Here is a 25,824-nt window from a genome sequence, read left to right as displayed (position 1 = left end):
CTCAGGAGGTGAATGGAGAGGAACACCCGGTAATATACCTCAGTCGGAAATTATTTCCGCAAGAACAGCACTACGCTGTAATAGAGAAGGAGGCCTTGGCAGTAAAGTGGGCCTGTGATGCCCTGTGGTATTACATCCTGGGGGCCCCCTTTACGCTAGTCACCGACCATGCCGCACTTCGGTGGTTGGCTCGAATGAAAAATAATAATATGTGGCTCACGCGATGGTATCTGGCACTACAGCCCTATGCTTTTACCATACGCCATAGGACCAGTAAGGACCACGCCAACGAGGACTTCTTGTCCGGCCTGGGAGAATGGGACGGGGCTGACCCCGATGGACGGGAGCCAGCCTTGGGGGGGGAGGGTGTAGCAAGGCGGTGGGATACCCCACAGCCCCCCTGAGGGACGAACCTCCCCTAACACCAACATGGGCAGAGCAACTGGGTCCTGTGCCCGTCCCTCAGAGGTCACGGCGCAGACCCGTAAGTATAAAAGCTCACCTGCAGAGCTCAGTGGAGAACCAGCCGCCGCAGAGACCAGACGTCTGCAACTGAGCTCCCTCTTGGGAGACAGCAGCAGCCCGCAGCCGGCCTGAGCTCGCACCCAGCCAGCCGAGCCTACCCCTTGCTCGCTACCCCAAGGAGGACTGGCCGAGCCTACCCCTCGCTCGCTACCCCGAGGAGGGCTGGCCGAGCATGCCCCGTGCCAGCTACCCCGAGGAGGAGCCGAGCCTGCCCTTCGCTGCATACCCCGAGGAACTGATGGTGTTCAAGACAGCCAAGGACACTAGCACAACCCAGGTACCCTACGAGGGGGAGTGTGGAAGTAGCCCGGGGGCAGCCGACCCCAGTCTGGCTGCAGCACTGCCTGAACCTATGTCAGTGTGTTGCGGCCAGGATCCCCACTGAGAGCAGCACGTCTTTGCCACTGCTAGGGCCCCGGGCTGGGACGCAGTGGAGAGGGAGGGCCTCCGTCCCCCCATCACCCACTCCTGGGTGACAGACACCCCCTTATCCTTTTCCTGGCCTGGAGAGGCTAGGACAATTTGGCTATTGACCTATTGACTCAGCCCCTGCTTAAGGGCCTGAGTCCTTGACTGTTTGGTAGCTGCCCCGCCCTGACCTAGGGCCGGGGCTGCTGTTGCCCTGTCGACTCAGCCCCTGCTTAAAGGTCTGAGCCCCTGACTGTGTGCTTGCCATCCCACACTGCCGCAGAGCCCGGACTGCCGGCGAACTAGAGCGAGGCGGTGGGATACCCCACAGCCCTGCTGAGGGACGAACCGTGGCAAAGCCGCACTACACCAGGACCGAATCCAAATGGCTTTTAGAGGAAAATTGGAGGAGAATTTTTGTCACAAGCAATGACCAGCTTTCCCTTTGACTGCCAGTTTCACGAACCAATCCATCTACCCCCTAATGTTCAGCATAGGACTGTACCTGTTTTAAAATGAAGATTCAGTTAGACTCTTAGAACTGGTGCTTGGAAACATTTCCCAGGTCAGCGTCAGCTAAAAGCCATTGGGAGTCTCTATTGATCCTTTGGAAGCAATCTATTCCTGAAAATTACAAACAAGGAGAATGTTCTTCCTGCGCAGTGCTTGCGACAAACTTATCGTGGAAAGTTCACATTAAAGCCACTAGGATACTGCCCTCATCATTTGGAAGAAATCAGTTCGTGAACATTAGAACTTGAGACAAGAAATTGCTGATCACTGCGTGTGAGAAATTTCTCATTGAATCTCCATCTTATTGCCATTAGGATGTTGTGCCGATCACAGAAAAGCTTGGTTCGGGAAAATTGGTGGGGCTCATGTGCGTAGGGAACGACGTCCTAGGCTTACTGTTCCCGTGGTTATGGCTCCTCGCTTTAGGCTTAGGATTCCTATGAGTAGGGCTTCCCACCCTAGAGTTAGGGTTCTTATGGTTAGGGCATCTCTTGAGTGGGCACCGCGCCCTGGGTATAGGCTTCCTACGGGCAAGCCACTTCTTGCTGGGGTTAGGAGTCCAGTATTTAGGCCACTTGCAGAGATTTCTGTGGGTCGGACACTAGGAGCTTGGGTTAGGATTTCTATGGATCTCACTCCCGGCCCTAGGTTTAGGGTTCCGATGGGTAGGGTTCCCACCATTGTAATTCTTCCCATACGTAGGCCACTTGGTTTTAGGATAGAGTTATGCTAGGTGCACAACGGTCCACCTCCAGCCCTCCGGAAGTTTGCTCAAGCCATGCACTCAAAACACTGAGGTCACGGAGTCAATTCCCAGGGCCACCAGGGTAGTTGTCTCACATACCAAATCCCCTCCCTGCGAGGGGGGGAGGAGGGGAAGGGGGGAGCTGAGGTTCCTTCTTCAAGGTTCACCTCCCCCTCCTTTTGCCAGGGAGCTCCAAGGCCTGCTTCCAGCCATGTGGGGATTAACACAAGCCACCATCTCACAGCGCCTGCCCACATCAATCCTAACCCTAACGCCAAGAAGTCTACCCATAGGAACCTTACTCCCTAGGGCCTGGAGCCCTAACAATAGGGCGGGGAGGGGGGGCTTCACTTAGGAACCCTAAATCTAGGGTGAGAAGCCTGACCATAGGAACCCTAACACTAGGCTGGGGATCCCTATCCATAGGAACTCTTACTCTAGGGTATATGAACATACCCTCTGTTTCATTCCACTGGAAGACACTTCCACACCTGCTGGGTCAAGCCTGCTGCCTGGGACTGCGGGTGCTACAAGTGGCCAGAAGTGGGCCAGAAGGAGGAGGACCATGCAGGAGCTTTTGGAGAGAGGGGCAAGGAGGAACAAGGATCACGTTGCTTTCAAAAATGCCAAAGAGGAAAGGGACCCTGTCCATGAAGAGAGACTGCTCCTGGAGGAAGAGAGGACGAGCAGGGAGCAGGACCGATTGTTCAGAGAGAGACTGCAGGATATGGGAACCATCAGGGTGGTTCATCCAGCTCATGTCACAGCGCCAGCACCAGTGCATGTGCCAGCTGCTATGTCTGCAGGTGCACAGGTGCATGTAACTATGACAGTGGAATGGTGTTCCTGATCCTGGCTCACAATGGTTAGAGGGTGGAGTTTGTGGTAGAGCCAGTGAGCAAAATTACAGATGCGCGTACTGGTGTATGCCCTATACTACACATTTTCTGGCCAGACTTAAACTCTCCAGTTCCATGATGACTTTTCTTCTGACATTTAATAGCTTTTATATTTGTGCTCTAGCAATTATTCAGACCCTCAGCCCAATCGGCCAGATCCCGCTTCCACATGGTGCCTCACTTTCCCCCTCTCTGAAGTGGGGATAATCCTAACCAACAGTTAGACAGTGTTTGATCCTCAGATCTTGCTTCCCAAATCCCGGCCCTCCTTACCCAACACCGGCCCCTTCCCCATTTCCCCAAACTTTCATGCCTATGTTAGTGCCTGTCTCATTCCGCAACTGGACTCATACACAGTCTCCTTCCAGCAAGCTGAAGCTGCTCCGGCTCTGGAGCTGGAATCACATGTTCTGAGAGCTTCCCTTGCATGGTGTATTCACTGTGGGCATGAGCAGGGCCGGCACTTCTATTCGATGGAGGGTCCTTCTTCAGCGGCGTGATGGGAGTGGAACCGGAAGCTCCCGTGCGCCACGTGGGGAGCGCACAAAATGCCGCCCCCCGAATTCTGCCTAGGGTGCCAGAAACCCTGGTGCCGCTCCTGGACATGAGAAAGGACAATATCCATATGCACATAGAAGATCAACCTCCACCTCTGTCCCAGCAGCAGGATGGCCTCTGCTCCCTTGCACAGCTGGAGCTACGGAGAGGTGAGATTGTAAGAGCATGAGCATGGAACAGCCCATGAGGTTAAGAAATGGCGGGGAGAGCCTCTTCCCTCCATGGGACATTACGTTGTCCCTCCATGGGCAGTCCTTTCCTTCCGCAGGTTGTGCTTTAGTTCCTGGATTCTGCCCAGAGGCCCAGCTCCCCTCCCTAGCAGCTTGGCTGTTCCCTACCCTGCTGTGCACCAGGCCCTCTGCAGAGAGCTGCTCTGGGCAAGGACTGCAGAGCCAGCTGTCATCCTGGCAGGTGTAGCCCCAGATTCCATAACCCTGACCCATGGTCTCCTTGCGCTGGCAGCCTCTGAGCAAGGCCTGCCCAGAGAACATGGATGACGAGCTCTAGATCCTGCTGACAGCACCCCCCCCCCAGCACAGACAAACTCCAGCACATCTTGGTGGTGAGCAGAATGGGGAGGGGCAGGTGGGGGTGCCCTAGTCTCTCCTAGAAAGAAGAGACTGGAAGATCCATGTTTCTCTTGGATCCTTCCGAGGATGCATTCGTGAAATAAACTCCCTGGGTGACCTTGGGGTTAACTCACTTCCCCATTACGGCATGTGTCTTCTCCACTATCAAATCAACCCTGGGGAAGGACAAAAGCCCAGACAATCAACTTCACCTATGGGTGTCTGGTCCTGGGAGCCTAAACCAACTGGACTATCTGCCCCATCACCTCAACTGCCCTGGCTTTCCCTCCTAGGGCCTTGTCCTAAGTGCTCAGCCTGGCCCCTTCCCGGCTTGTCTCTGACCTTTAAAGGACTATCAAAGCCCCTCCCATGCCTGCTCCCCTTGGGGTCTCTCTCCTGGCAGAGCACAGGCTGCCCTTATATCTCTCAGGAGACCTGGGTCCCAGTCACATGCTGCTTCTTGTCACGTGACCCCCCTCACTTATTCCCTTCACCCTAGGGAGCTGCATAACCTGGGCTAGGTGCAGTTGAGCTCCAACCCCTTTCCTGGCCATCTCACCCTGGGGCAGGTTGAAACTGGAAACCTGTGAGCCAAGAGTAACTGTTTGCTCTTAAAGGTGCTGAAAACACAATGGAAGAGGAAATCCTTTGGCCTGGATTTAATTTATTCCAACTGAAAGTGAATGAGAGAAAATAGATCCAGAGTTATCTTCCTAGCAGCAGAAAATGTGGAGATTGATAGATGTTAAGGTCAGTAAGGACCATTATGTGCATCTAGTGGCACCTCCTGTATAACTCAGGCCCTAGAATGTCAGCAAGTGGGTCCTTCAGCCAACCATAACGTGGGACTGAGCCAGAGCACGTCTTTTAGAACAACATCCACATGCATTAGAGCCAGCTGGCTAACAGAAAATCTTTCTTCTTCAGTGACGTGGGGTTAAGGGACATGGAGGAAAAGATATGGAGGCTGTGATTAAAGTTAGGGCAGCGAGGCCAGGGTAACTGGGACTAGGTCCCAGGACTGGCTATCAGAAGACCTGCCGTTTTCCATTTCCGGCTTTGGGACCATGAGCGAGTCTCTTCACCGCTGGGTGCCTCGGTTTCCACAACTATCAAATAGAGCTAATCAAGGTGTTGTTTGTTCTCCCCATTTTACAGGGTGGGAAACCAAGACAGAGTTGGGACCTGTCTACACTACAGGTCTCTAGAGCATTTGTAAGCTGCTGACTCCCACATGTTGTTCAGAGCCTATGGCCATCACAGCTGTCTTTGTTCTGTGCTTATCCCCTATGTACCAACAGGGCTGGGCGGCCTTTTCTCACTGTGCTGCGGGGAGCAGGTCCTGGGTACTAAGGGTCTGAAGAAGCTCTCAAGGACTAATTTTTGAAAATAATTTTTATCAATGACTTGGGAGAAACCATACAATCACAGCTGCTAAGATTGGTGGATGACAAAATGCTGGCAGAGTGGTAATTACTGATGAGGAGAGGGCAGTGATACAGAGCGATCTGGCTCATTCGGCAAGTTGGACCCATTCAAAGAAAACAAGTTTGACCAGAGCCAAATGCAAGGTCCTATACCTAGCAACAAGGCATGCTGGCCACACCTACAGAATGGGGCAGTGTATCCCGGAAAGTAGTGACTCTGAAAAGGTTTTAGGGGCCACAGTGGAGAAGCCACTCAACATGAGCCCCCATGAACAGGGCTAAAGCCATCATTAGGTGTACGAGCAGAGCCGTGAGGAGGATAGGCAGGTGACACAGCATCAGTGTGACTGCTATTGGAATACGGCATCCAGCTTTGGTGTCCTCAGTTGAAAAAGATGTTGAGAAATGGAAGCTGGGGCAGCAGAGCCACCAAATGTTCTAAGGGTTGGAGAAAAATGCCTTCTAGTGAGCTATTGAAAAATCTCAACCTGTTTAGCTTATCAAAAGAAGATTGAAAGGTGACTTCATTGAAATGTTGAAGTGCCTTAATGGAGAGAAAATATTGAGTATTAAAGGGTGCTTTAATCTAGCAGAGAAAGGTATAACAAGACCCAATGGCAGGTGAAAAGAGACAAATTCATATTACAAATGAGGCACAACTATTCAACAGCGAGGATGATTCACCACAGGAACAGGAAAGTGGTGGATTCTCCATCTCTTAATGTCATTTAATGAAAACTAGATGCCTTTGTGGAATGTGTTTGCCCAAAAAGTAGCTATTGTGGTATGCAGGAGGCCTGTGATATGCAGGAGGTTAGAATAGATACTCTACAGGACTCTTCTGGCCATAAAGTCTATTAATTTTGAAAAAACTGAGTGTAGCATTGGGAGCAGCCTCTGATGTTTTACCGTCTAGCCGGCTTGCTTCCGAGAGTGAACACTCATTGAGTGGGGTGATCCACGGGGAGTAGCTCAAACCTTGAAAGTGTCTGGCCAGCGTCAGGACATTAGCACTTCAGGGGAGGGGTGGGTGTGGCAGTGACATCACAAAGGCTTTTTGCAGGACCTCAGGCTATTGGTCAAAGGTGGTGGGGAGGTGGTGACCTCACAGAGAGATGCTGACAGCAGCTAGGAAGGACAGGGATGCAGGGCCAGGGAAACCTTGGTGACCCCTGTGGCTTTGCTTCAGCAAGTCTCCTTCTTGAGGTCTCTCTTTGAGGATTTGAAGAGTGTTAGGGTTCACGTACGTGAGTGCAAGGAGGAACCTCTTTCACGTTTACTCCTTTCCTTTTACTGATTTTACTATAAACCAGACATCCCTATTTAGAAGGTAAGAGCCGCCGAGAGGTTTGGAACCTGTTCAGTCTGATCCATTTCATGCCAGCTAAATTCGAGACATGGAAAACACTAGTTTAAGGTGGCAGATTTCTATTCCCCACCTAGGATTTTGTCCCTAAGAATGACTGGGCCATTAGGGTTTTTTGGTTTTTTTCGTCTTTTTGTTTTACCTTTTCCTCCATCCCTCCTAGCTTTCTCTTCATCGCACTTCTTTTGTCTTTTCCCTGTTCCTCCCACCACCAGGAGGTGTGTGTGTCTGTGTGCTGCAGGGGGTGCTCTGCATTGTGGGAGGTCCACCCAAAAATGTGGGGCTGAAATAGTGCTCGGACAGTGATCCCCAACGGTGACCTGGGCCATCCTTTGGGCTCTCTGGTGAGAACCCTCAGCCTCTAGTCTTTACCCTGATTGGCTGAACAGGAGGTTATTGACAGGGAAGAGACTCAGGTCCTTGTTGTTCTCTTTTAAGACCAATCAGTCATAACCAGTCATATGGTTGATGAATTTTGCTGCTTCTCTGCATTAATTCTCTCTGAGCAGTTCATGAACTGTTGTTGGTCTGGAGCTCATTTGAGAGCACTTTATTCAGGTCATTCAGTGCATGAAATTCAAGATCCGATGGGTAGATTGAAAGTCAGGGCTCTTGGGTCTTATTCCCAACTCTGCCACTGACTGGCTGTGTGACGACTTAAGACAAGTCAATTCTCCTTTCTCAGCCTTAGCTTCTCCCCCTTTCAAGTAGGGATAAGAAGCCGCTCCCACCCACCTCATGGTGGGTGGAGGATGGGGAATCCATTGGAGAGTGTCACTAGGAGCAGTGCATAATATGAGGTGTCCTATCCCATTTACTCAGATCAGGCTGCCTTGACCCCAGACTCACGCCTGCTCCCCGCTCGCTTCCAGGATGTCCAGACCCCTGAGGATGTTCAGGAAGAAGGCTCTGCAGGTGGTCCCAGAGCCTGAGGGAAGCAGCTGCCGTCTTCCCCAGGAGCAGAGCGCCCCTCCGTCCCCGCTGGTGGGGAAGGAGCTCCCGGCCGGGCCAGGAGGTGGAAGTGCCCAGCCTTCTGGCAGAGGAAACCCACTCACGGCACAGGTGCTGCAGTGAGAGAGGCACTGGGCAGATTGAAATGGAGCTGGACCGGGATGCGGCTGGGCAGGCAGGACCCAGCCCAGAAGGGGAGCCGGACAGGGTGGCTCTGGGGCTCTGGCTCCGGGGCCCCAAGAGCCCAGCCCTGATTCCCAGCAGGAGGCATCGCCCTCCCCAGGGCAGGAGGTGGAGGATCCCTGTCCCAGCACCAGCAGCTTGGGCCGCTCCCCAGGGGACAGCAGCAGCGCCTGGGACTCAGGCAGCAGCAAGGCCGATGGGCGCCGCTGCTTTGTTCCAGGTGAGGGGCCAGGCTGGGCTCAGGGAGGGGTGAGAAGGGGGCTGTGATCACCCTGAGCCCAGGCACTCGACCAGTGCTATGGGGGTGGGTCCCCAGCCCAGGTGTCTGGCCTGAGCCACGTGAACCCCACTGACAGTAGATGCTGCCACTTTGGTCCTTGATGCTCCAATTGGGTGGGGGGAGGGGAAGGCACCTCCTAGGGAGTCCAGGACAGTGTGTGGGGGCCTCTTTGCTATGGGCTCCTGAAGAAGTTGGGGGCCGAAGGCATCCCTGAGGGGGGGGGCCCAATATGTCCTGCGCCCTGAGGGTGGGAAGGGGGCACATTGCCCCACCATGCTCCTGTCCTTCCCCCGAGTGGCAGCAGGCGTCACCCCGTCCCCTTCTTTCCCTGGTGCAGGGACCCCCAGGGACTCAGAGGACGAGGAGGAGGAATGTGTGGACGTGGCCACAGAGGAGGCTGCTCTCAAAAACAGCCAACAGCAGCTCCAGGGCCCAGAATAGCTACAAACGTTCCCCAGCTGTGCTGGAACTGAGATTGTCCTGTCGCTTCCCAGCACCCAGCGGGTCTTGTCTCTGATGATCCACCAGCCCTAATGGGGACCTTTCTCCACCTTGATCTGGGACCCCCAAAATGGGGGTATTTGTCACACGCCAGCCGGGGTCTCCTCCCCCCACAGACACTATCCCAGTTCCTGACCTTCTTGTGTAGGAGTTGTGGGTGATTTGGACAATGTTGTGGGTCCCCACTAGCCCCCATTCAGGCCTGAGTCCTGCAGCTGGTGTAGGTGGGGCAGGGAGGTCCCTGGCTAACTGTCTCTCTCTCCCCTAACCCCAGTCCTTGTGGGTGCAGGATGAGGCCCCGCAGCTCATGTTCCTGCCCGCCATCCACCCCCGCGTGTTTCGCTGCACAGCAGAGAGGGCAGGACACATTGGAGCCGCACTGCTGCAAGGCAGCTGTGCTGGAGAGGACTGTGGTGAGCGAGACATGGCGCCCAGCAGCTGGAGGGAGGACAGAGACCTGAGAGGGGCTGGGATCTCCCCGTGCCAATGGATGGGGGATGGCTGGTGCTGGAGGGGCAGCTGAGGGCAGGGATTGCTGGGGCTGAAGATTGGGGAGAAGAGACGGGGAAATTCTGAGATTGGTCACTAGTGGGCAGGAATCGGAGGAGCGGGAGGCAGGTGGGGGGATCCTGCTGGCTGTGTGGGGTGCTGGCTGCGTAATCTCCTCACTGGGAAGTGTCAGTGAGGCCCGAATCTCACACACTCCTTTGTCTCCTTTGGGTCTCAGAGGAGCTCATTGAGGAGCTGCCTGATAACTCTCCACCCAGCGGCGTCTCGCTAACTCCCTGATTGCTGTCGGCAACCTCAGGTACCAAGACCCTCCCGCCCGGTTCCCCTAACCCCGGTGCTGCTCAGGCCCAGGGCTGGGAGTCACTGCCCTCCCGCTCCCAGGTCACTTCCCAAGGGTGGCTCCTGTGGCAGAGGTGGTGGGAAGGTTCACTCTCTCCTGGCTGGGCGATTCTTTCACTCCAGTAACATAGCAATGGCTTTGGGGAGAATCTCACGCCCAGGATCGGATACAGGAAGGGCAGCAGGGTCCAGGGAACAGGTGCTATTCCTGCCCTGCCACTGTCTGCCTGGGAAACCTTGGCCTTGTCATTCCCTGGCTCGGTGCCTCAGTTTCCATTCTCGCCAGCCTCTGCCTAGTTCCCTGCAGTTTTGCGGCCGTGTTGGTGCCAGTTCCACCCCCACACTGCACAGTCCTATACCGGCTCCTCTCTCTTGCTAGCACCATGATACCTGCCCTTGAGCCAGAGCTGGAGACCCACCTGCTTTGAGCTGCCCTGCATACCGTCTTCACCCTGGGCACGCAGAAGGACACCACCCAAGTCCAGGTAGATCATGCTAAAGTCATGGATTGAAGAGCCAGCTGTCATCCTGCCATGAATCCTGGCTAATTTCCTGCAGTGGGATGTGAATGAGAGAGGCCGGGATATGTGTTTGGGGGGCTCACCAGTGCTTCACAGAGTCCTCTCTTCCCATCCTGTGGCAGGTGTAGACCCACTTTCCCTAACTCTGACCCATGGCTTTCCCTTGCTTTGCAGGATCTGCATAGGGTCTTGCCAGACCTCCTGGATGCCATGCTGGGGAACCTGCTGGCAGAGTCCACAGACACCGACAGGCTCCACTACATCTTGGAGGCGAGCCCGATGAGAGGGGTGGGGGCAATTTTACCTTAACTCTTAGATCCAGTCTGTCCTCCTAGCTGGGTCCCCAATGGCCCGTCCTCGGTCAGGGCAGTCAGTGAAATGCAGTGCCAGGCCCTTCCTCCTTGAAGGACAGAGGAAGGAGCTGGGACTTCAAGCCAGAGCTCTGCCTGGTTCTGTTGCGCACTAACCACAGGGCCCCTGGCTGGCTTGGGGAGTGAGAGTCTGAACCCCTCCTGTGAGATGCAGAAGATGGTCCTCAGAGAAGAGTCACAGGCTCCTTCCTAGAGAAACAGAAGGACCCCAGAGAATCAGCCCTTCTCTGAAGGGCCCTGAGATTCCTGGGGGGATTGTGCTCACACTCAGTCCCTTCACCCAGCCAAGGATTTGAGAGCCAGGGAGGGGTGAAGGGTCTGTTTCCTTCCTGGTGAGCTGTTCAGGAATCAGAAGTTCAGGGAGGATGGGACCAGCCCCGACACCAAACACTGTTCCAGATTAGAGAGACAATGACAAGTTGTGACCTGCAGAATACAAGCATCATCCTGGGGACAACAAAAAAGCTCTGCAATCAATGAATTCCACCCTGCGCAGAATGTCTCATCCCCCTGGAGATTGGGGAGAAGGGGGGGATGTCATTAGCACAACACGTGCACCTGCCCATTCATCCTGAGCTGCCTCCTTTCTCCACAGCACATTAACTACTGGATCGTGTACAGGCTGTCGCAGGAGAGAGCCAGGGCCATTAGGAGCAGCACGGCCCTGCTCAGATTCACCATCACCTTCCCTGAGTTTGACGTAAGTGACCTCTGACCCCAGCTTCCTGACTCCAGGCGTAGGTGGGCTGGCTCCAACTGGCTGTAGGATCTGCTGCTGCAGGGGCTGTGGGTTAAGAGTGTTCCTCTTGGGGAGGCAGAGGCAGAGCAGAGCATGAGCTTGGCTTGAGTCAAGTTCTTCTTGTCCTGGTTAAGTGGTGACTGGGCTTTTAAGGGGACCATGCTCCAGGTTCATGCTTTCCTGGGGAAGCAAGTCCTCCTGGAAGGTGTCATGGATTCACAGATCGTGCCCACTCCTGTCCCCGTGTGGTCCGTGGGCGGGGTGCCTCTTTCAGTGAGACAGCCCTTCTCGGGGTCCACTCTCTTGGGGTCAGGCCCTCCATCTCCTGGAGCCGCACCTCTCTGAGCCTTAGCACGTCTGTCTCTCGCAGTGGGCCCCTCAGGGAGTCCACGCTCTCTGGACCTTGTGGGCCTCCTCACCCCTGAAGAGATTAATGCAACCCTGTTCTCTAAACCAGAGTGACTCTCAGCCGGTATAAAACAGGAGGGTTTATTGAGAGTTGAACACAGCACAGGAAACCCTTGGGACCTCAAGCCTGGCCTCCCTCAGCCCAGCACATCCCAGTCTCTCTGTATCCAGGTGGGCTCTGCTTGCTCCCCACCCCCCCCCAGCCCAGAGCCCCCGTGCTTCCCAGTTGGGCCGCCGATATCCCCGGCCCCAAGCCCTGCCTCTGTCCATTGTCTTCTCTCCAAGTAAACAGGGTCGTAAGCAGGAAGGCCTGGGGCTCCTCTCCTCTCCTCTCAGCCCTCCTCTGGCTGGAACTGGCTGGTCAGGTCACCGGGGTCCTCTTCACAGCCCATTGTCTTCCCACTGGCCAGAACCGGCTGTGACTCCTCAGCTGTGTCTCTGGGTCACCAGGTCACCAGTCGCTGGGGTCTCCATCCTCCAGGCCATCGGCCGGGTCCCAAGTTCCTCTCCGGTCCTCTGGAACAACAAACTCCCTTTCTCCTCACCTCGTTAAACCCATAACACCCAGGGAAACTGAGTCCCACTCCTCTGCATGCAACCCATTGGAAAAACAGAAAAACAAGAAAACCCCCACTTCATCAGATCTCTCCCCCCTTCAGGGCTGAACTGAGCAGGGTCACTTAGCCAGTGACCTGGGGAAGTTCAGGCCCCGCCCGCACAAGGCATCGGCTATAACATGGGCCCTCCTGCACATGGACCACCTCCATGTCATACCCTGGAAGAGCAGGCTCCATCTCAGCAGCTTGGCATTAGCCCCTTTCATTGAATGTAGCCACATCAGGGGTGAGTGGTCAGTGTACACGGTGATGTGCCGCCCAAATAGATACGGCTGCAGTTTTTTGAGGGCCCACCCCAGGGCCAGGCATTCCTTCTCTATGGCCGCATAGGGCAGCAGCTTCTTCCTCAGGTACACAATGAGGTGTCTTTCCCCCCTGAGTGTCAGTTTGCATCAGCACCGCCCCCAGCCCTGTGTCCGAGGCGTCGGTGGACACCAGGAAGGGTTTGTTAAAACTGGTTTACCAGCACTGGGCCCTGGATAAGTGCCCCCTTCAGCGCACAGAGAGCCCTCTGGCACTGCTCGGTCCAGACCACATTGTTCGGCTTTCCCTCCCTACACAGCTCCGTGAGGGGACCTGCCAGGGAGCTAAAGTGGGGCCCAAACCTCCGGTAGTACCCCACCATCCCAATGAAAGCCTGGACCTGCTTCTTAGTCAGGTGAGCAGGCCAATCCTGGATTGCCTCCACCTTGGCCTGCTCTGGCTTCAGGTGGCCGCCCCCCACCTTGTGGCCCAGGTATGAAACCTCCGCCATCCCCACCTTTCACTTTTCAGCTTTTATGGTCAGTCCTACATCCTGGAGGCAACCCAGCACCCTCTTCACCTGGGACACATGTTCCTCCCAGGTCTGGCTAAAGACACAGATATCGTCAATATACGCCAGAGCAAAGTGCTCCATCCCCCGTAGCAACTGATCCACCAGGCGCTGGAAGGTGGCAGGTGCTCCCTTGTGACCGAAAGGCAGGAGCAGGAACTCGAAGAGCCCTACTGGGGTGGTGAAGGCAGAGTTCGCCCTGGCCTCCGGGTCCAAAGGCACCTGCCAGTAGCCTTTGGTAAGATCCATGGTAGTGAGGTACCAGGCGCCCCTCAACTTGTCTAGGATCTCATCGGTCCTAGGCATGGGGTAGGCATCGGACACAGTGATGGCACTGAGCTTCCGATAGTCCACACAGAACCGAATCGACCCGTCCTTCTTGGAGACCAGCACCACAGGCAAGGCCCAGGGGCTCGCAGATGGCTGGATTACCCCTAAAGCCAGCATATCCCCGACCTCTCTCCAGGTCCTGGGCTATTTTCCCAGTGACCCTGAATGGGGAACACCTGATGGGAGGGTTGGTTCCCGTCTCCACCTGGTGGACAGCCAGGTTAGTGAGCCCAGGCCGGTTGGAGAACAGCTGCTGGTGTGAATGCAGCACCTCTCTGATCTCCGCCTGCTGGGCAGGGGTTAGCTGGTCAGAGAGGGGAATTGATTCCAGCGACCGGGTTAGCCCCAGCCTCAAGGAGGAGTCCCACCAGGGGATCCTCTCCCTTCTCCTCTCACTGCCCACACACAGCCAGCACCAACTTCTCCCTGTCCCAGTACGGTTTCATCATGTTGACATGGCTGTGAGCCCGGTTGGACAGTTCCACTACATAGTTCACCTCGTTTACCTGTCTGATGACTTTGAAGGGGCCGTCCCAGGCAGTTTGTTCTTACTCATGGGGATAAGGAGCATCACCTGGTCCCTGGTAGCATAGGAGCGGGCCCGTGCTGAGCGGTCATACCAGACCTTCTGCTTCCTCTGGGCCCTTGCTAGGATTCCCCTAGCCAAGTCCATGAGCTTCACGAGCTTTTCCCGGAAAGCCAGTACATACTCCACCACTGATTCCCGTTGAGAGAGGCCTTTCCTCCCACTCGGCCCTCATCAAGTCCAGGGGTCCCTCACCCTCCTCCCATACAGCAACTCGAAAGGAGAACCCTGTGGATTCCTGGGGCACTTCCTATATGCGAACAGCAGGTGGGGTAAATACTTGTCCCAGTCCTGTGGCTGCTGGTCCATAAAGGTTTTCAGCATCCTCTTTAGGGTCCCATTGAATCTCCACCAGCCCGTTGGACTGAGGGTGGTAGGCTGAGGCACATGTGTGTCAGACCCCACACTTCTCCCACAAGCACTGGAGCAGGGTTGACATGAAGTAAAGACCCTGGTCTGTAAGGACCTTCTTGGGAACCCCATTCTGAAGATGGTCAGCAGTGCATCTGCCACTGTGTCTGCCTCGATAGAGGGTAAGGCCACCGCCTCGGGTAGCATGTAGGAAATCCACTACCACCAGGATGTATTTCTTCCTGCCGGGTCACCCTGCTGAGGGGCCCCACTATGTCCACGGCCTCCTTCTGGGAAAGCTCCTCTATGATGGGCAAAGGTCTCAGCGGTGTTTTATCCTTGTCCCGGGCCTTCCCGACCCTCAGGCAGGGGTCACAGGACCTGCAATACTGTCGGACGGCCTCAAAGGCCAGTAAGAGTGCTGCAGCAGCCTTTGCCTGGTGCGCCAGATGCCCTGATGCCCGAAAGGGGGATATCATGGGCCAAGTACAACAGTCTGTGGCGGTACCTCTGGGGAACCACCAACTGCCTCCCACCCGTCCAAGGTTCAGTTTGCCCTGAACCAGCCCATTCCTGGTACAGGCATCCCTTCCCCCACAGGAATCGCTCCCGGCGGTCCTCCCCCAGCAACCCTGCACCACCGTGGCCTGCCAGGGCCCTCAGTTTCTCCAAGGAGGGATCCACCTGCAGCTCCATTTGGAATTCAGCTGCTGGGTCGGCGACTACAGCCCTGGCTGGTGGTGCCTCAGTTTCCCCACCCTGGGACGGAGGCTCCGGCCCAGCCCTGTTAAGCCCTACCCTTGGTGCTTCGGTCCCCCACGTCGGGAGGTCCCGGGACCCTTGCTGGCTCTGACTCCGCGTAAGGACCAGGGCGCTCCGAGTGCCATCCGGCCAGTTCTCCAAGTCATTACTCATTAGCACCTCGGTAGGCAGGTGATCGTCTACCTCGACCTCTTTGGGTCCTTCCTTAGCCCCTCATTTCAGGTGTATCCTCGCTACAGGCACTGTGACGGGGGGCCCGAACACTCCCCTCAGGGTCATGTAGGCATCGGGCACTAGCTGGTCTGGGTCCACCACCTTGGACTGCACCAGTGTCACCTCCGCGCCCGTGTCCCAGAACCCCTGGATGCTTCTTCCCCCCACCTCAATAGGGGTGATGTGGCGATTGTCCCCCAGGCCCTGTCCCATGCTCACCTGGCGGATTGAGTATGGGCGCTCTGGACCTGGGGCCCCGCTTCCCTGCTGGCCTGGCTTGGCGGTCCCCTCCCCCTGGCACAGCTCTCTCGACTGCAGCCCCCTGGCCCGGCAGTGCCCCCTCTCAGTGGGCTTCCACCCAGTTAACACCCCACAGGTTCTGCTTGGCCGCCATGTCCTTCATCTTCAGGCACTGGGCCACCTTGTGCCCCTTTTGGCCATAGTAATTACATTTCAGGTCCCCCAAGTCCCATGCGGTGGGGGGCTTGGCCCACCCCGGCATTCCTGGCCACCCCTGAGCTGGGCTTCCTGGAGTCCCCACCTTTGAGAGTTCTCTGGGTGACTCCCCTTCTGAGCCCCCAATGTGGGCCTTCCTCCTGCCCCTGATCTGCTGTCCACAAACTCATCTGCCAGTGCCCGTGCACTGTGCAGGTCCTTGGGCTTCCGGTCTACAAGCCACATCTTAAGGTCTGGCGGGCAGATATCATACAGCTGCTCCAACCCCACCAGGTTATACACGTCCTCTGTGGTGGTGGCACCTGCGCCCTTCCCCCACTTGCGGAGATATTCCCCCAGCAGATTGGCAACCTCCTTGTAAGTGACACCTGAGGTCTTGCGTACACCCCAGAATTGTTTCCTGTACGCCTCAGGGGTCAGTTCAAACTTCAGCAGCAATGCCTGTTTGAACAGGTCACAGTCCCCCGTCTCAACACCATCCATTTGGCTGAATGCCTCTATGGCCTTGGGACCCAGCTGGGGGGAGCGGGGGTCAGACAGCGCAGCCTGTTTGCGGCGGTCAGTCTGGTTCAGATCACAGGCCTTCTCAAAGGCTGTGAGATAGGCATCAAGATTTCCCCCCCCCTTAAACGGGGGCAGCAGTTTGGTGTCTAGAGTCCCCCCAACACTGGAATCTTGGGGCCCTTCCCCACTTACTCCCCAGCAGGCTCTCTTGGCCCGCTGCTCCTCCAGCTACAGGCCCTCTCGTTCTCTCTCTCTCTGTCCACCAGCCTCTCTTCCTCCAGCGCTAGCTCCTTTGCTTTCAGCTCCCGCTCTAGTTTCCACAGCTTCTCTAGGGAGGAACCTGACTGGGGTCTCCCTGTGCTGACTCGGGAGTTGGGTCTGACACCCTCCCGGTCGCTACACAGACTGCCTCCACGGCTACTCCCCGGCTCACCGGGCACCCCGGGAGCCCCCCCTGGGGTCAGGAGACTGTTCCTCAGACTGGTCATTCTCTACAAGCTGAGCAATCAGCTGCTCCTTAGTGAGCCTCCCCACGCTCAGCCCTCTCTCCCTGCACAGACGTGCCAGGTTGCTCCTATGGAGCTGGTTCTAGGCCATTTCCTGTCTGGTTCCGTTCAATCCCCTCGTTCTATTGCTGGCAGCCACTCACTGCCAAGCACCTGCGCCTGCAGCCAAATGTCTACAGGGTGCATCTACGAACCATCCTCTGCTGCCACGTTGTCACAGACTCACAGATTGTGCCCACTCCTCAGCTGTGTCTCCGGGTCACCAGGTCACCAGTCGCTGGGATCTCCATCCTCCAGGCCATTGGCCGGGGTCCCAAGTTCCCTCTCTGGTCCTCTGGAACAACAAACTCCCTCTCCCCTCACCTCGGTAAACCCATAACACTCAGGGAAACTGAGTCCAACTCCCTCTGCATGCAAACCACTGGAAAACACAGAAAAAACGAGAAAATCCCCCACTTCGTCACCCTGCCCACATCCCTGTTCTCTACCGATCCTTTGAAAGCAATCTGTTCCTGAAAATTACAAACAAGGAGAACGTTATTCCTGAGCAGTGCTTGCGACAAATTTATCATGGAAACTTCATATTAAAGCCATTACGATACTGCCCTCATCATCTGGAAGAAATCGGTTCATGAAAATTACAAACTGAGACAAGAAATTGCTGATTACTGCATGTGAGAGATTTCTCATGGAATCGCCATCTTATTGCCATTACAATGTTGTTCCAATCATTTAGAAGAGCTTGGTTTGGGAAAATTGCAAACAAAGAGAAAGGTAAGGTCCCTAGGGGTGGGGCTCATGTGCATAGGGAACGACGTCCTAGGCTTACTGTTCCTGTGGTTAGGGCTCCCTGCTCTAGGGTTAGGATTCCTATGAGTAGGGCTTCCCGTTCTAGAGTTAGGGTTCTTATGGGAAGGCCACATGGAGGTAAGGTTAGGATTCCTATCTGTAGCACTCCCCATCCTAAGGTTAGGGCACCTCTCGAGTGGGCCCCGTGCCCTAGGGATAGGCTTCCTACGGGAAAGCCACTTGTACTGGTTAAGGTTCCAGTATTTAGGCCACTTGGAGAGAGGGTTTCGATTTCTATGGGTATGACATTAGGAGTTTGGGTTAGGATTTCTATGGGTCTCACTCACGGCCCTAGGTTTAGGGTTCTGATGGGTACGCCCTTTATATTCATGGTTAGGGTTCCGATGGGTAAGGTTCCCGCCATTGTAATTCTTCCTATACATAGGCCACTTGGCTTTAGGATAGGGTTATGCTAGCTGCACAAAGGCTTGCCTCCAGCTCTCCGGAAGTTTGCTCAAGCCATGGGTTCACAACACCGAGGTCACGGAGTCAATTCCCAGGGCAATCAGGGTAGTTGTCTCGCAATCCAATTCCCCTCCCTTTGGGGTGGGGTGGGGGGGCTCAGCTCCCTTCTTCAAGGTTCACCTCCCCCTCCTTCAGCCAGGGAGCTCGAAGGCCTGCTTCCAGCCATCTGGGGATTAGCGCAAGCCCACATGAATCCTAACCCTAACGCCAAGGGGCCTACCTTACCCCCTAGGGCCTGGAGCCCTAACCTTAGGAAACCTAATTGTAGGGCGGTGGGGGGGCTTCACTTAGGAACCCTAAATCTAGGAACCCTAACACCAGGCTGGGGATCCCTACCCATATGAACTCTAGGGTTGGGAGCCCTGCCCTTCCCCAACTCTAACTTCATGTGTCCTGGCATAGGAACCATACTTGCAAGTGGCCTTGTGATAAAGTGTTTGTGATGAAAAACATCAACGAAGTCTTTCAGCACAGAAAATCAGCTTTTCAGACAAAAAAGAGATTTTGCCTACAAAAGTTTGGTCTTTCTTAGTAAAAATCCAAAATGGGCCTGGGGTGTGCAGTTCCAAAGACTTCAGTGTGGCCCTAGAGTCCTTCAAGCTTTGTAAGTTGGCGTCTGTTGGTTTGGACAATAGCGCCTTGTCTTCACATGGCAGGTCTTTAATTCTTTGCTGCACCTCATGAGGGAGGCCTGAAGCTTGCAGCCATAAGCACCATCTCATAACTAACGCCAACGCCGTGGTCCATGCATTTGAGTCAGCCGTGTCCAGAGCCTCCTGCAGAGACACCTTTGCCACTGCCCTGCCCTCCTTGACCAAAGCTGAGAACTTGCCCATGGCTTCCCGGGGCAACATTTTTTCAAAATTTAGCCATCTCACCTCAGGAGTTAAAATCGTATCAGCTAAGGAGCGCCTGCTGATTAGTGATACAAAGCTGGAGCCCTCCTGTGTCATAGCTCTTCCTACCAAATACATCCAGCTTTTTGGCATCCAGTGTCCAGTTGTGATTTGTCGGCGATAGTGGTACTGGTAGGGATTGACAAGTCCCTCGCTGCCTGGCATGCCTTGGCATAGCTGGGAGTGCCAGTCCTGCGCTCCTGTGGCCCTCCCCCGGATATTAGTCCAATGGCTTTGGACTCAACATCTTCCTCCCTGGGGCTGGAGTCAATGGTTCCACACTGGAAGCTGCTGTGCCTGAGCTGCCCTGCATTGGTGTCGTTCTGCCGGTGTCCTTCGGTCCACAGGTTTTGGGGTAAGGAAACGCCCCTGAGCTGTCTTGCATTGTTTCTTTCATGGTACTGGTAAATGGGACTGGTGTGTTGTGTCCGCATGTGCAGATCTCCTCTGCTCCGGTGGACTCTGGCGGTGCTGTGAGTCCCGGGACACTGATGAGGAGTCCTCCTCGGTGTTGGAAAGGAAGGGCTGTGGTGCTGGTCCCTCACAGAGGTCTGCACACTCCTGAAAGAAGCAGCGGTGCTCGGTGCTGAGTCAGTATGCCCCTGCTCTGAGGTAGAGCCCCCATTAAAAGGAATTTAAGTTTTTGGTGCTTTTTATTCTGGGTCCAGGGTTTGAATGGATTACAAAACTTGCACCGGTCACAAAGGTAGGCTTCACCCTAAGATGTGAGGCACAGACTTGTGGCAAACCTCACACAGCTTGAATCCCGGAGACTGAGCAGACCCTGGTGTAGGGGTGGAGGTCGTGAAGCAGGGTCCTACTCTATGACTGACAACTACTACTATAAGTGTCTCCTCATCCCGAAGGGTTGATGCAACCCTGTTCTCTAGACCGGAGTGACTCACAGCCAGTATAAAACAGGAGGGTTTATTGAGAGTTGAGCACAGCACAGGAAACTCTCAGGGCCTCGAGCTTGGCCTCCTCAGCCCAGCACATCTCAGTCTCCCTGCATCCAGGTGGGCTCTGCTTGCTTCCCCCTCCAGCCCAGAGCCCCCCTGCTTCCCAGCTGGGCCTCCGATATCCCCAGCACCAAACCCCGCCTCTGTCCATTGTCTTCTCTCCAGGTAAACAGGGTCGTGAGCAGGAAGGCCTGGGTCTCCTCTCCTCTCAGCCTTCCTCTGGCCCCCTCTGGCTGGAACTGGCTGGTCAGGTCACTGGGGGTCCTTTCTTCGCAGCCCATTGTCGTCCCACTGGCCAGAACTGGCTGTGACTCTGCAGCTGTGTCTCCGGGTCACCAGGTCAGCAGTCACTGGGTTCTCCATCCTCCAGGCCATCGGCCAGGGTCCCAAGTTCCCTCTCTGGTCCTCTGGAACAACAAACTCCCTCTCCCCTCACCTTGTTAAACCCATAACACCCAGGGAAACTGAGTCCAACTCCCTGTGCATGCAACCCACTGGAAAACACAGAAAAAAACAAGAAAACCCCTCACTTCATCACCCTGCCCACATCCCTGTTCTCCAGGCTCCCTTGGGGGCAGAGGAAATTAAGAATCTAACTCTAGCTTCTATCCTCTAGCATTTCCGCAGAGTGGCCGAGGGGATAAAGAGAGTCCTGGCCCAGAGGGGACTGGGAGCTGACAGAAAAATGCTGATGGAGTCCCCGCTCCCTCTCCCGTCCATTAGAACTCAGCAGAATTCCCCAGGATGGGTCACTATGTGGCACAGCTGGCTCTGTTCACAGCTGGCAGGCCAGGAGGGTTTACCGGCTCTACCAGCTGCTGCTGCACCAGACAGGTAAGGAACCCAGCTGGGAAGTGGCACCCGATAGAAGAGTGAGACTGGGACCCCAGGAAATTTCTCTCAGATTGACCCTGGCTGGAGGATGAGTTTCCGTCTCTCTCTTTCTCTGTTCTACACCCCTCCCCTGCAACTGTGTTGGTTCAGGCACGCAGCAAGGACTCTGCCCACTGTACAGCCACCAATGGGATTGGAAGGACACAAGCACTGCAACCAGAAGGCCAAATGCGTGTGTGTGTCTCTCTTTCCCAGGGCTGCCCATCCATGAGGCCAAAGACCTGTGGTGCTGGGACAGCAGGCTCCTGGGCTACAGGAACACAGCCAGGATAGGGAAAGTAAGGACATTCTGCCAGGGCATGAGACAGCTCAGGGAGTGGGGTGGCTGGGTCCCCTGCAGTGGCTGCCTCCTGTGGCCTGGTGGCCTGGTGGGGAATGAGAGTGAGAGCAGGTGATCCTGGGACGGGAGATGAATTCACCTCCATGAGCAGGAGGGAACCAGCTCATCCCCGGAGCAGCTCCAACACAGCTCTTTAGCAAGGCTAACTAATGACACGCATTACCTCATCACACACTTATGTTCTTAGGGCAGGGTGCTTTCACTCTTGGGAAGAACAGACGAGTCCCCTAAGTGCCCTAGTATCCATGTCAACCAAGCCACCACTTGGAGAAAATGGGAGGATTCAGTCAGCAGGGGCTGCTGATATGCCCCATTCACCAGGGCTGCCATCCTGTGGCTTCAGCATTAGTGTCTGGGATGACTTTGGGCAAGAACTCAACCTCCCCGCAACCCACTTCACCGCTGCCAGAATCCCTCCATTCCCCCTTCTACAGCCCCCTCCCTGCCCAACCTGGGTTGGGGTGGAGGAGAGGGTTCTGAGAACTTGAGCTGTGGTTTGGAGGTGGAACAGCTGTCAAGGGCACTGAGGGGGAGGTGGCAGGAGCTCACCCTACAAGGAGGGGGGGATGGCACTGGGGGTTACTAGAAAGGACAAGATGAGTCCATTCTGGGGGTCAGGAGGTGAATCCATCCCTCAGAGATGGGCAGGTGCTGGGTGGAAATGCTGCTGGTTCCAGGTGCCCTTAATTCCCCCTGATTCCTCGGGGCGTTTGAGTCTCTGTCAGGTTCTTGTTCCCTTGCAGCAGGAGGCCGTCACGGCCATCATCCGGATCTGGCGCCAGATGCTTGAGGCACTGCAGGGGCTGTGCCTCTGAGGTCATCAGCAACTCCCGTCTGCCCCCTGCTGCTCTGGCTCACTGTAAATGGGGAGCTAGTGGAAGGGGAAATGGAGCCCACTGGCACTCACTAAAAGGGAAAGTGGTGGATTCTTCATCTCTTGATGTCATTTAATGAAGACTAGACGCCTTTGTGGAATGTGTTTGCCCAAAAAAGTAGGTATTGTGGTATGCAGGAGGCCTGTGATATGCAGGGGGTTAGAATAGATGCTCTAAAGGTCTCTTCTGGCCATAAAGTCTACTAATTTTGGAAAAACTGAGTGTAGCATTGGGAGCAGCCTCTGATGTTTTACTGTTTTAGCCAGCTTGCTTTCTATTCTTATTGTCACTAACAGCTCTGCCCCAAATGCTCATAAAAGAAATCAAACTTCTTTGCTGCGCCTCGGGAGGGAGACCTGAGGCTTGCATCTCACAACTGCCAAATTATCAGGACAGTATCGTTACATCTCTACAAAGAAGATGCCCTGATTTTTTTCACAAATCCACCGCTCAGTTATAAATCTTGATTTGTTTGTAAATTATTCTGGTAATTTATTTCTTAATATCTGCCAGCAAGTTTCTTGTAATTTTGTTATAAATATATTCCTTACTAGGCGTATTGCACAAAACTTTGAGTAGTTCATTTAAATTACAATACAAAACTGTATTTCATGCACCCATCAGAAGCAATGCAAAGGCTTGGGAGTGTCAGGGATAATGGAGGAACTGAGGGTCGGGAAGGAGCCTGGAGTGAACCTGGAGGGTTCTTGGGTGTGGGTGGGAGAAGTGTGGAACAGGTTTTTTTTTTTTTGGGGGCAGGATTGTTAGGGAATTGCGGAGCCTTCCCCATCCAGCCCCTGGCTGATCCCAAGCCTCTCCCATTCAGTCAAACACATCTCCCCCTGTCTCCGCACACACATCCCTAGCCTTATGAGTCCCTGCAGCCTCCTTCCCATGTGGCCATGCACCCCCACTCCCATTCAGCCCCTGGCTCAGTGCTGTCACACTAGCTCCTGAGCCCATGCCCCAGTCTGTCGTTCTGCCCCCCACTAGCCCTTCAGAACCCGTCTGTAACACCCCACCCCCACAGAAGCCATGTGCTCCCCACTCTGTCCTAACCTGACTCTGTGAACAAGGTTCTGTGATGAACCTCTACACTTGGAGAAATTCTGTGCCACTGCACGCACACAGAATTTTTTTTCCCCACAGAAAATATCGTGTCCCAGAAGTGATGGCATTCCACCTCTTTCCCACCGGAGGCCACTATGGCACTAGACCAGCCTGCTGAATTCATGTTGTTGGCTGTTCTGGCACCACAGCGGCCTCTGGTGGGAAAAAGGAAGAACTGCAGACTAACCCTATCCATCTCCCCCCTAATGTTCAGTATAGGATTGTAATTTTTTGAAAAATGAAGCTGCAGTTAGCCTCTTAGAATTGGTGCTTGGAAACATTTCCCAGGTCAGCGTCAGCTAAAAGCCATTGGGAGTCTCTATTGATCCTTTGGACTCAATCTGTTCCTGAAAATTACAAACAAGGAGAATGTTCTTCCTGAGCAGTGCTTGCGATAAACTTATCCTGGAAAGTTCATATTAAAGCCATCTGGACAAAAAAGAGATTGTTTTGAATACAAAAGTTGGGTCTTTCCTTGTAAAATGTAAAATGGGCCTAGGGTGTGCAGTTCTAAAGACTTCAGCGTGGCCTAGAGGCCTTCAAGCTGTGTAAGCTGGCGTCCGTTGGTGTGGCCAGAAGCGCCCTCCTTCACATGGCAAGTCTTGAATTCTTTGCTGCGCAGCGGAAGGGAGACCTGAGGCTTGCAGCCATAAGCAGCAGCTCGTACCTAACGCCAACACCGTAGTCCATGCAGCTGAGATAGCCGCGTCCAGAGCCACCTGCAGAGACTCCTTTGCCACTGCCCTGCCCTCCTGGAAGCCCAATGGCTTTAAGGCGGCGAAAACATGAACAATTTGTCACAAGCACCAACCAGTGAGAACTTTCTCTTTTATTCTCATTTTCACTAACCGATCTTCCCCAGTTGCTCAGAACAGATTGCTTTATAATGGAGGGTCTCCAAGGCATTATCACCCGCCATGATCAGTGATGAGTTTTGCTTTGGTTTCAATTTTCCACTACTGAGCTCTGCCAAATTCTCACAACAGAATCGTAACGTCTTTACAAGGAAGATGCCCTGAATAATTTCACAAAACCACCGATTAGTAATGAGTCTTGCTTTGTTTGTAATCTTCAGGAAGGAAGCTATCCCCTAATTTTCTGGAGAGACTCCTAATTGCTTTAAAATGAAGAATCTCCGAGACATTTGTCACCCACCGTGATCAGTCATGACTTTTGCTTCCTTTCTAATTATCACTAAGCGACCTAGCCCTATTGCTCAGGACAGAATCCGAAGTGATTTGAAATAGGTTTCCATGACACTTGTTCAACCGTAATGAGTTTTGCTCTGTTTCCAATTTTTCACAAACCTCTCTCTTCCAAAGGACTAGGACCCAAGCCGAATAGCTTTAAAAGGAAAATTGGAGGAGAATTTTTGTCACAGGCCGTGACCAGCAATGATTTCCCTTTGCTATTGGCTTTTAAAAATTTGTTTGTGAGAAAGATGAAAAATGAAAGACCTTCTGAAATGTAATTTTCTGTTTTTCTCGGTCAGTCATCTTCCTTTTAAAAATAATTCTGTAGGGGGTTTCCTGGCCCTTTCCTTATCATGGAATTACAGGGTTTTGAGGAGCTTGTCTTTTTTTCATACTTTTATTACTAAGGCTAAATGTTCCGTAATACAGCTAGCGTGAGCGAAGGTCTCCGCTGAGGCTAATGAATGATGAAAACTAACCCCTCTGTGTGAAATCATGGCCCCAGTGAAGTGGATTTAAAAATTCGCCCTTTGGCTCATTTCCTGCCCCCAAATTCTCTGCCCCCTCCCCGCGTGTCTCTCCCCTTTTCGGGGACCTGCTCTCTACCGAGAGTCACCAGGAAGGAAACCGAAATTCTTCCAGAGGAGCGTATCATGAGAAATTTGTCTCTAGCCTCGATCACGAATGAATTTCGAAGTCCGACTGAGTTGGGTCTTCACCCACGAACGCTGTCGCCAATAACTCATTGTCGCGTTTCTCAGTTTTGTCATGTTCGTTAAGCAATCGCTACCAAACCACCAGGAGAGCTTTTTCATGGCTTTTAGATGACGATTCCATGAGAAATTTGTCACTAGGCGAGATCAAGAATGAATTGCTCAAGTTGTTGGTCTTCCAAACGGCTATGGCATTCGAAGGACGAGTCCACGAACAATTTTGTTCTTAGCACGGCTCAGGAAAGAATTTCTCTTTTTTAACATTTTTCACGAACCGATCACTACCAACTAGCAGGAGGGAAACGGAAAGTCTAGCACTAGCGTTATAGAGCAATTGAACGGTCATTTTAACAAGTTTCACGACCCGATCTCTAGCAGACCAGCAGGGGAGACGCCTAATGGCTTTGAAAGGAAGATTGTTTGGATATGGTGAGTCTAGTTCCAGCCCTCCTTCGCAGAAGCCCTGAAACAGGCTGAGCTGAAAGATATGACTTCACCCAATTTGTCGCGCTAATAGCCTGGAACAGACACGGTTCTAACAACACTGCAGACAATAAACTTTAAGACCTTTTTCCTGA

At 54.0% G+C, this 25,824-nt stretch overlaps 1 long non-coding RNA gene across 6 annotated transcripts; it reads left to right on the top strand.

Annotated features, from left to right (window-relative positions):
- The first annotated feature begins 6,785 nt into the window (after positions 1–6,785).
- Positions 6,786–13,399, top strand: LOC120401110. Of its 6 annotated transcripts, none has more exons than XR_005596302.1 (8): positions 6,786–6,887; positions 7,833–8,364; positions 8,762–9,338; positions 9,653–9,733; positions 10,154–10,259; positions 10,470–10,583; positions 11,262–11,366; positions 13,205–13,399. It is a non-coding gene; the product is annotated as an uncharacterized LOC120401110 (long non-coding RNA). The 6 variants fall into 6 exon arrangements; XR_005596304.1 differs by having other exon boundaries at positions 6,794–6,891; positions 7,883–8,364; XR_005596303.1 differs by lacking the exon at positions 6,786–6,887 and adding an exon at positions 6,906–6,974.
- The last annotated feature ends 12,425 nt before the right edge of the window (positions 13,400–25,824 follow it).

Source organism: Mauremys reevesii, linkage group 3 (assembly GCF_016161935.1).
Source record: "Mauremys reevesii isolate NIE-2019 linkage group 3, ASM1616193v1, whole genome shotgun sequence".
NCBI classification, from domain to species: Eukaryota; Metazoa; Chordata; order Testudines; family Geoemydidae; genus Mauremys; species Mauremys reevesii.
This window is presented reverse-complemented; position numbering and strand designations above follow the sequence as displayed.